Here is an 11,525-nt window from a genome sequence, read left to right as displayed (position 1 = left end):
ATTCAATGAAATATGGGACTTAGCCCTTGAATCTTGCTTCTGGGCTAAGACTCATATTTCACTGATTCCAACACTTACTACCCATGCCCTCCCATTTTAACATATCTGAAATCAAGATGCATCTTACAATTGATGGTATCCGAGTTGCAGTTGTGATGTGGTTGCAGGAATCTGGTCATAGCTATTCATATTGCTGTCACTTTAATTGAGTTATATGCATTTAATTGCCATTTACAATGTCTTCAAAATAATCTCAGTATGATTTGGCATTGAAACAAAAAGTTATTGTAATTGTTGAAATGCACAGAAAGAGCATTGTGATATATAATGAAAATCTATGACAAAATAAGTCTAAAAGACCTTTTCCCATATGTGAAAAATAATTCTAAGTGGTAAGAAAACCTTGTGTCAGAATTTAACTGGTACCATTTTCTCTCTTTTAGTGGTACACCGTGGGATATCTAAAGATCAATAGTATCTTAGCAGTAATGAAATATGGTAGTATTTGCTTCAGATTGAAAATTTGAATCTCATGTCTTTTTCTTGGTAAATTTCTTGTTCTGATGTGCTTAATGTATTCCTAGCTTCCAAGAGCACATTTAAAGGAAATTGTCTGCAATCTGTTTACTACAAACTTTGTTCAAGTTCAAACTGCAGATTTTCAATCGTACTCTACTTCAAAGCATTACAAAGGGGGACTGAAAAATCTGGTGAACATGTTGCAATGACAGGAAGTATTAAAACCTATAAAGGTGCAAGAGGATTTGAGATTATAGGAACATCATAGCTAAATAAAGTATGTACTGTACAGCATTTTCTCTAAAAAAAAAAAATCTCTGTGGCTTCATAAGGAACTGTTTAAAGCTTTCTAAGTAAGATTGGGGCCATTCAGTTAATCGTCGGACACACATTTGTTATGAAACTACTATATGTAGGACTCAGTGTTTATTCGTACCTAATATTTAATGAGCCTACTATGTGCTAGACATTGCACTGGGCTCTAAGAATAAATAATCAAAGAGAGGGTCACAGCCCCCTTGGAGCTTCTATTGAGGAAGCAGGTCAATGTTAGCAGGGGACGTTTCTGAGTTTTGTAGATATGTCACTCTGATGAGCCTGAAAGCCTTGTCTGAAATTGCCCTGCGGGGTGGACCGTGAATGAGAAGAATAAGTCAGGGTTCTGGCAGGAAACAGATGGTGCACTCAAAGCGAGGACTTTGCTGATAGTTTGTTAGAAGGACTATTTACAAAGGTGTGAGCAGGGTATAGGAAAACCACAAGATAATTTAGGACCTGAGGAGCTAGTGATAGTCACGGGGGAGGGTGGAGGTGAGATAGAATTGAGGGCGAGGGACTGGGATGCCCCCTCAAAACTAAAGGGACCCTACAGCCTCAGAAGGAATAGTCAGAGGTAAACCACAGACGCCAAGGAAAGAAAGTTTCTCAAGTGTTTAGAGAGGCACTTTGAAGTGATTAAAAAAGAAGGCTCTGGATCCAAACGGACCAGGGTTTCAGTTATAGCTCTCTACTTATTAATTGGTCTTCTGAGACCATTAGCTCTCCCCAGTATCCACTTCCTCTTCTTCCTTTCAGTAAAAGCATGTTCTGGAGGTTTTGCTGGACACCTAGTTTCTCAGCTACAGGCTACAGCTCGCTCTGGACCTGTGACTCAACTTGGAATAGTGGGATGTGGGCAGAGGTGATGTGTGCTACTTGTGGATTATTTTCTCAGTGATACTTGATTCTAACTCTCATCCTTTTCCTTGGCTGGGCAATGGCAATAATTGGAGCCCGTGTGGAAGCTACATGATATGAGGAAAGCAGACCTACCTCTCACCTCCAGATTGTTGGGTGACAGAGAAATAAATTTCTGTCTTATTAAAGCCAGTGTATATTTAGTTTTTTGTCGTTGTTGTCATAGCAGCTTAGCCAATCCCTCAAATAATCCATTATGTGTACTATGGCATTCAGAGAGCGTCTGGGTTGGTGAACACATCTATGTGCTGGGAGGGTGGCCCACCTCAACTCCAGAAGGACAGAAGCTCCCATGCTCGGAACTGTTCTGGATCTCGTGTCATGTACCTCTTCATCTGGTTGTTCCTCTGTATCCTTTATAATATCCCTTATTATATAATAAACCAGTAATTATCAGTAAGCATTTCCCTGGGTTTTGTGAGCCATCCTAGTGAATTTTTGAACCTGAGTAGGGGGTCACAGGAACCCTGATTTATAACTGGTTGGTCAGAAGTGTTGGGAACAGCCTGGCACTTAAGATTGTTATCTGAAGTGAGGGCAGTCTTGTGGGAACCTTAATGTGTGGATCTGATGCTAACTGCAGGTAGAGTGTCAGAACTGAGTTGAGTTGGAGGCCACCTAGCTGGTGTCAAAGAATTGGTTGGTGTGGGAGAAAAACCACACATCTGGTGTCAGAAGTATCATAAATACGAGAGTGGAGGAAAATGTAGTGTATTTTCCTAGACAGGGTGACTTAAGACAGGAATGAATAAAATGTGAGCTAAGCTGTTTGCTATGAGTGTTGTGACCCTTGTCTATGACCCACAAACCTTTAGTAAAAGTTTGCTAATTTTTTTTTTTTAAAGATTTTATTTATTTATTTGAGAGAGAGAATGAGATAGAGAGAGAGAGCATGAGAGGGGGGAGGGTCGGGGGAGAAGAAGACTCCCTGCTGAGCGGGGAGCCCGATGCGGGACTCGATCCCGGGACTCCAGGATCATGACCTGAGCTGAAGGCAGTCGCTCAACCAACTGAGCCACCCAGGCGCCCAAAGTTTGCTAACTTTACCAGTGGTTGCTTTGGAGGGAATCTCAGTATAAGGGGTTGTGGCTCACATGACATCGTCTGACATCTTAGTGACACAAGGAGCCACTCTCCTTGCTTAATATCCGTGAACACATATGCACAGGTAACTCTGTGGTAAACTTCTGAATGTGGGGGTCAAAGGGTATTTGATTTTAATGTTTTGGATTGCTGTTGGGTTGTTTAGGTTTTAAGTTGATTGATAGAGTCTGATAGCTTTGCCTGTACATTTCCTGCTTTTCCACTCACTCAGGGTTCTGCCTTTTGCCTGCCTTGGAAACTTCTGGCTGCCAGGGGCCGTGAAGGGCCATAGTCCCAACTGGACAAGCAGATTTCAATCATGTGGGTCCTGGGTTGTTGCTGGACCAGCCTGTGAGTGTGTGGAACACCTTAGTTGGGGACGGAAGAGATAAATATTCAGGTGCCTTAGATTCTGGGTTTGGAAAACTTTGGGGGCACAATTAGCTAAATGGCTGTGGTTTCGTGACCCAGCCACGGAAGTGGTAGCCTTGGTGCCTCCCAGACGTGTTGTCAGAACGGTGTGAAATGATGATGTGCTAGGTAAGTCGGTGTCAATAGTAATTTCAGGGATTATCAGAGATTCTGGCTGGCACCTGGATTTAATGGGAAAAAAATATTATCTGTTGAATGCTCACTATAATCAGAGTCTCTATGGGGTATCCTGAGGGGCAATCCCTACATTTCTCTGTTAGCCTCAATTAGGGGCAAATTTTATCTTGAAGCTTCTGACCTTGTGGCTATGTAATCTACACCCCTGGGACCACTGTTGCAGATTTCTAGCAGGCACTATAAAATCTGTTTTCATCTTTGGATCATGGTTAACCAACCACCTTGCTAGGGTAATTTAAAACTGGCTTTGCTCATTCCTCACCCACCGTACCCAGCAGACTTTATCTGCCTACATCTGTCAGTGCTTGCTCACTCATCCCTGAACTTGTACCCCAACACTCCCCACTCCTCACCCTCCTCAATGTGCTCCTTGCCTTCCTAAGACTTGGTATACTGTCTCGAGTCCTCCCACTTGGCTGAATTCCTCGATTCAACTTATCCTAGTCATTTTTATCTTATTAACAACCAGGCCCTGGTGGGACCTGCTATTTTCTGGAAGTTCTCTGAGGTCAGGTTTCTGAGAAACAGACTCTAGATGGAGATGTGTATGCAGAGGTTCTACAGAGGAGTGCTCTTGGTATGGACAGCTCTAAGTGAAGGAAGCAAGTTGAGCAGAGGGAGCAGCTGAGCTACAACACAGTAACAACAAAGACCTCAGCCAATCCCAAGAGAGCTCAGAAGCTGGGATAGACCTTTGGAGTTGTCCCAAATTGAGGCATGGGGGTTGGGACTTTGTACCAGGTCACCGGCCAGTCATTGGATGTGGTCTTCCTCCGGGGAGGGGGCACAGATTCAGCCTTTAGCAGCCAACACTCCCAGCAGCTGGAGGAGTTACACTTGTGCTCTCCTGCTCTCCTTGCCCCCACCCCCACCAGAGGGGATCCGGGCGGGCACCACAATGGGCACTGGAAGACTAAGGTTTTACTCTCATGGCTTCTTGGAGCTGGACCTGATGCAACTGGTCAGAGAAACTCTCCTCTCTTGTGAAGTGTATAGTCACATCTTTTATTCCAAGAAATTCTTTCTTTTGGTCATAATGTTTTGGCTTTCAAGTTTTTATTTGTTAAATTATATGGGAGGTATATTATATGTGAAGCACTGGTCTAGGCTTGAAGAAGGATAGAAAGGTGAATTACATCAGGTGGTTTTCCTCAAAGGGATTCCTAAGTTGAGGAAGGGATTCCTAAGTTGAGGAAGGGATGGAATGGGGGATGATGGAGAGGGCCACAGAAAGTGAGACTAGAGGGCAGGGCTTGGTGCCGGCAAACTGGATGAGTCTTCAGCTTTGAGGACTACATTGTAACATTGTCTCAGTGTAAATTTTGCCTGGCGTTGTGAGGTGACAAGCCAACCCTCCTAGGTGTGGGCTTGGAGGGCAAACTTGGCGGGGGGGCAATCTCCTTTTTAACTCAAAATACCAGGCATAAGAAAGGACTGGAAGGGGGATTAAAATGAATGTCTGTGATAGATGTCTATATTATTGAAAAACTAGACGATGCAGAAAGTAAAAAAGGAAAAAACCCATAATCTCCTTACCTAGAGAAAGCCATTGTTAATCTTCTATTGTATTTTTTCCCTCTGTATCTTTCTCCCCTTTTGAAGATGTAGGAGATATTATCTTTTTTTCTATAATTTTGCATCCTGTATTTTCTACTTACCAGGGTGGTTAAGTGCAGGCTCTAGAGTCACACTGCCTGGGTTCAAATGCCAGCTTCCTCTTAGTATCTGTGTCACTTTGGTCAAGTTAGTAACCTTTCTACTCTTTACGTTCTCATTTCTTTCCTTCCTTCCTTTTTTTTTTTTAAGATTCACTTAGTTATTTTAGAGAGAGAGAGAGAATGAGTGGGAGGGGCAGAGGGAGAGGGAAGGGGAGAGAATCTCAAGCAAACTCCATGCTCAGCGTGGAGCCTGATGTGGGGCTCGATCCCACCACCATGAGATCACAGCCATGAGATCACCACCTGAGCCAAAACCAAGAATCAGACGCCCAACCGACTGCACCACCCAGGTGCCCCAACTTTCTCATTTCTAAGAATGGGACAATGAAAGGACTTTTCGAAAAGGAAGATGGTATGAGCTAATGTGTGTCAAGCTGTTAACACCATTGTTGGCTTTCAGAAAGTGCTCAGTAAATGTTAACAATTCTTATTTCCTCCATATTACTGAATCTTGCCATATATCATACATCTATACAATAGCCTGTCCTGTGGTTGAACTCTCGTTTACTTTTGTTGGACATCTAGGCAGAATCCACTTTTTTATTGTTAAAAAATGTTCTAATGAACATTTAATTAATTTAAAGTGTTCATTAGAACATTTTTGTACATAAACAATCTATGAATTTTATATTTCTGTAGGCTTAAATCCCAGGAATAGAATTATTAGGTTAAAAGGTAGGCTCTTCCATCAAAAAAAATGAAATCTTGCCATTTGCAATGACATGGATGGAACTAGAGGGTATTATGCTAAGCGAAATAAGTCAATCAGAGAAAGACAATTATCATATGATCTCACTGATATGAAGACTTTGAGAAACAAGACAGAGGATCATAAGGGAAGGGAGGGAAAAATGAAACAAGATGAAACCAGAGAGGGAGACAAACCATAAGAGACTTAATCTCAGGAAACAAACTGAGGGTTGCTGGAGTGGAGGGGGGTGGGAGGGATGGGGTGGTTGGGTGATGGACATTGGGGAGGGTGTGTGCTATGGTGAGTGCTGTGAATTGTGTAAGACTGATGAATCACAGACCTGTACCCCTGAAACAAATAATACATTATACGTTAATTAAAAAAAAAAAAAAGGTAGGCTCTTGAATCTTCATGTATGCATTTTATTGAAAATAAATTTTCTACATTTAAAGTTTTAATTGTGGTAAAGCCTATGACATATTATTAGTTATTTTATTTCATGTTTTTTGAACACTTAATAAAATGTCTAACTTCATGTTTTAAGAAATAGCTCAACTCTCATAAGAAAGAGTTTAATTAGTTTTCCAACTATAGAATCTATTCTATTCTTCAAATTTATTTCTTTTTTCACACAGAGTCACAACCCAGGACAGGATCCCGGCTGTTGCTCAGGTCATGATTTACCTGATGCCATCAGTTTTGTTCTAGGCATACTATTTAGGAAGACTCTAGAATCTTTGCATTTTGTTCCTAAACTCAGATTTCTTAGACATTTTTCTCATTTTGCATGGAATTTCTCAAAATTGATATCTATATATATATTTGTTTATTCATTTGCATGTTAGTCAAATCTATGCAGGTGATTGGGTAAAGATATCTGGGATAAAAATATTTATATGGTTAATTGGCTTGTACTTCAGAATAGAATTTCTAGATGAGAATGCCTGACAAATTTAAGTTTATCCATGCAGGTACCTTCCCAACACTTCAAACTGCATTTACTTAAAACCAAGGAACACTGAACAGAGAGAATTCTAATTTTATGGATTCTTCACAACTTCTATACTAATAATTATTTCACCTATGAATGCAGATCTTCCCTTTCCAATCTGTATGTGTTCTATTTATTTTTCTTGTCTTATTTCAATAACTAAGAACTTGAATCAAATGTTGAATGGAACTGGTGAGAGTGGACAGAACATTCAGCATTTCCCCATCAAATATGATCTTATCTGAAAGTTTTTTTTTAGAGAGAGAGAGAGAAAGCTAGAGTGGGGGGGGAGGGGTAGAGGGAGAGGAAGAGAGAGAATCTTGAGCAGGCTTCATGCCCAGAAAGAGCCTTACACGGGGCTTGATCCCATGACCCTGAGATCATGACCTAAGCCAAAATCAAGAGTCTGATGCTTAACCGACTGAGCCACCCATGTGCCCCAACTGGAAGTTTTTTTTGTAGATATTCTTTGTCCCGTTTTCCTGTGCATTTATTTTTATCATACATGGTTGTTGAATTTTGTTGAATTCTTTTGCTGCATCTATTGAAATAACCATATGATTTTTCTCCTTTATTCTGTTAGTGTGGTGAATTATATTGATTGAATTTTATTTTATTTTATTTTTTAAAAAAATTTATTTTATTTTTATTTATTTTTTAAAAAAGATTTATGTATTTATTTGAGAGAGAGAGCATGAGAGGGAGGGGCAGATGGAGATGGAGAATCTCAAGCAGACTACCCACTGAGCTCAGAGTCTGATGTGGGGCTCGATCTCACAGCCATGAGATCACGACCCGAGCAGAAACCAAGAGTCGGATGCTAAACTGACTGTGCCACCCAGGCGCCCCTGAGATTTTATTTTTAGTAATCTCTATCCCCATTGTGGGGCTTGAACTTACAACCCTAAGATCAAGAATCACATACTCTAGTGACTGAGCCAGCCAGGCTCCCCTTGATTGAATTTTAAATATGGAAATAATCTTACATTGTTGAGATAAACTTCACTTGGTTATGATATATCACTCTTTTAATATATCCTTTAATATTTAACATTCAGTGTGCCAGTCTTTGAAGATTTTTGTATCTGTGATCCCATTGTGTCTATGAAGGATATTAATCTGTAGTTTCTTTTTCTTACAATGTCTTCACCTAGTTTTGATTTTAGTGTAATACTTGCCTCATAAAATGATTTGGGGTATGTTCCCTCCTTCTCTAATTTCTGAAAGAGTTTGTATAAAAGTGGTAGTATTTCTTCCTTAAATGTTTGATAGAACTCACCAGTAAAGTCTTGGAATTTTCTCATGAGAAAATTTTTAATTACAAATTCAACTGCTTTAATAGATGCAAAATTATTTGGATTATTTAGTTTTGGTAATTTATGTCATTCAGGAAAATTTTCCACTTTATCTAAGTTCCTCATGTTCATTGGCATAAATGTTTTCATAATGTTTCCTTATTTTCCTTTTTATATCTGTAGGATTCATAGTGTTTACTCTTTTACTCCTGCTATTGACAATTTGTATTTTATCTTCTTTTATCTGTGATCAGTCTATCTAGAGGTTTATCAATTTTACTTATCTTGTCCAGAACTCAAGTTTTGATTGTACTTTATTCTTTGCCAATTTCTAGTACACTGATTTCTGTTCTTATATTAATTTTTTCCTCTTATTACTTTTGTGTGACTTTTCTTTTCCTAGCTTCTTAAGGTGGAAGCATAGATCACTGATTTTAAACTTCTTTTCTAATATACACATTTAAACTTATACATTTCCTAAACATTGCTTTAGTTTATATCTTTCAGCTAGTTTTTTGTTTGTTTGTTTGTTTTTGTTTTGTAACTTTAATGCCATATACTTGGTCTTATGATCTAACACAAATAAAGGCATATGGACATTATCCCCTCAAAACTAATGCTGACTTAAAAGTTATTATAAAATATCTGTTGCTATTTTAAGCCCACATAATAGCAAGAGAATTTGGTTTTCCTATTAACTTTTTAAAATTTTAATGTTTAATTTATAAATTATTTAGAATTTTTAAAAATTCCAGTTTAATTAACATACAGTGTTATGTTAGTTTCAGGTGTACAATTTCATCCCACAACTTTGGATATGCTATGCTTTCAATATCACCCTGTTCAAAATACTTAGAAATTTTTCTTTTAGTTTCTTCTTTGAGCCACACTTTATTGTGTAGTATGTTTCTTAGTATTAAAATAATTGGATATTTCACATTTCTTTTTGCAGTCAATTTCTAATTGAATTCCATTATAGTTAGAACATGTACTCTTTATGATTTCAATTATTTTGAATTTATTGAGACATACTTTATATCCCAGCATATGATCTTTACTGATGAATGTTCCATGCCACTTTAACAAACTGTATTCTAGGGCACCTGGGTGGCTCAGTTGGTTAAGCATCTGCCTTTGATTCAGGTCATGATCCCGGGGTCATCGGATCAAGTCCCACATCAGGCTCCCTACACAGTGGGGAATCTGCTTCTCCCTACCCCCAACCCCTGCTTGTGTTGGCACTCTGTCTCTCAAAAATAAATAAATAAAATCTTAAAAAAAACCCCAAAACTGTATTCTACAGTTGTTAGGTGTAGCTTCCATAAATGTTGGCTGAGCAATTTTGATTGATTTTATTAGTGATGTTATATATATTCTTCTGATTGTCTGACCCTTGTTCTATCAGTTACTAAATAAGGAATGTTGAGATCTTGTATAGCAAATGTGGGTCTTTCTATCTCTTTGGTTCTATCAGTTTTTCCTTCACGTATTTAAAAGCCCTATGTATAAATGCGTATACATTTAGAATCACTATGTCATCATGATGAACTGAGCTTTTGTCAATATGGAATGTCTCTCTTTATTTCTGATGATATGTCTTAACCTAAAGTCTTCTTTGGTTGATATTAATATGGTCATTCCTCTTTTTTTTGTGACTTGTGCTTACATTCTATATCTTTTTCTGATTATTTTATTTTTAACGAATCTATGTCTTAATATTAAAGTGGGTTTCTTGTGGATTACATGTAGTAGGGCTTTGCTTTTTTTTTTTAAATCTTGTCTGACAATCTCTGTCTTACAGTTGGAGTCTGTAGTCCATTTATATTTAATGTAACTATGATATGCTTAAGTTTAAATCTTCCATCTTGCCATATTTTTAGTTCTCTCTATTCTTTGTTATTATTTTTCCTCCCTTTTCTGCTTTCTCTGGCTTAATGGGGTATTTTTTTCTAGTATTGTATCTCATGTTCTCTCTATTGGCTTAGTGACAAAGTAGCTCATTTCCAAAGATGACCCCCAGTGAACCATAACTCCTGTGTGGACCCATCCCATTAGGGATAGCCCTGTGACTTATTTTAATCAGTAAGACGTGGTAGAATCAATGCGCTGCCAATTCCACGCCTACATCTTAAGGTTAGGAGTCTTCAGTTTTTGTGCCTTTGGGATCCTGAACTGCCATGTAATAAATATGACACCTGTATTGAAGAATCAACACGCTTCACTATTTTTCATTTGTTTATGCCTTTCGTTTCCCTCCTTCTAATATTACAGTGGTTCAGAATGCAGACTCTGGGTTCACATCAGCAGGATGCTAATCTTGGTCCACTCACTCTTTAGTCACATATCTTGAGCAAGTTTCTTAACCTACCCCATACCTCAGTTTTCTTGTCTGTACAATGGGAATAGTAACATTAGCTTCTTAACCGTTATTTTGATAGATAAATGAGACAATTTATGTAAAGCACTTAACCCAATGCCTGGCATACACTAGGTACTCAATAATTGTTTGCTCTGTTATTATTATTATTGCTACAAAATGTACAATGTGTAGGAGAGCAGAGATCTGTTTCCTACAGAAAGCCCATTTTATTTGGATTTTGAATAATATAATATTGTTTATCCCATGTAAGTGATACATGGGATGTACCTTAGTTGTATAATCACGTCACTAAATGTCAAAGAGGGAACTTTTTTCAAGGGACAGGGCTGCAGTGGACCGTTCTTCAGAGGCAGGAACTTGCCTCATCTCTCAGGGAGATAGAAAAGTGCATGAAGGAATAGTGGGATCATAAAATGTCAGAAATGGCAAGTTCTTATTTTGCAGATGAGAAAACTGAGCCTGAGAAATCAGGTCAGTGAAATTTCCACTTCTTGCTGAAGTCTGTCACCCTCCCCGCCCCCCGTCCCCAACTCCACTCTCAGCTGAGGAAGTCTCTTTTCTTCTCTGACTGAGAACCTTCCAAGGCCAGAATAGGAGTAGTTAAGTTATGAAACAATCTGCAAGTGGGAATTAATGGTGTGAATGTTCCCCTGGAAAGTGTTAAAAAGAGGCAAGTTGGCCAGAAATAGAGGAAAGGCTCCTGCTCTGATTGGGGGTTTAGAAGAGATCCATGCTGCTCAAATGATCTCTGGCAAAGAATTCGTTTTTTTCACTTCCAATCCATTTTGGACTGATACTTGGTAAAATACAGTAAAAGTAAATGATTAGAAAGATAAACTTAAAAACCAAAGGCACACAAAATACAAGTCTAACTTTTTCTTTATTATTAATCCAGCACATAAATCTAATCTGCCAAATTGCTACAAAAGTCACTAAATGCTAATCTCAATTTCTTGACCCAGTTTGCTGTGGATCAGTAATAAATAGTTTGCAAACTGAGCCT

Source organism: Phoca vitulina, unplaced genomic scaffold (assembly GCF_004348235.1).
Source record: "Phoca vitulina isolate PV1807 unplaced genomic scaffold, GSC_HSeal_1.0 scaffold33, whole genome shotgun sequence".
NCBI classification, from domain to species: Eukaryota; Metazoa; Chordata; class Mammalia; order Carnivora; family Phocidae; genus Phoca; species Phoca vitulina.
This window is presented reverse-complemented; position numbering follows the sequence as displayed.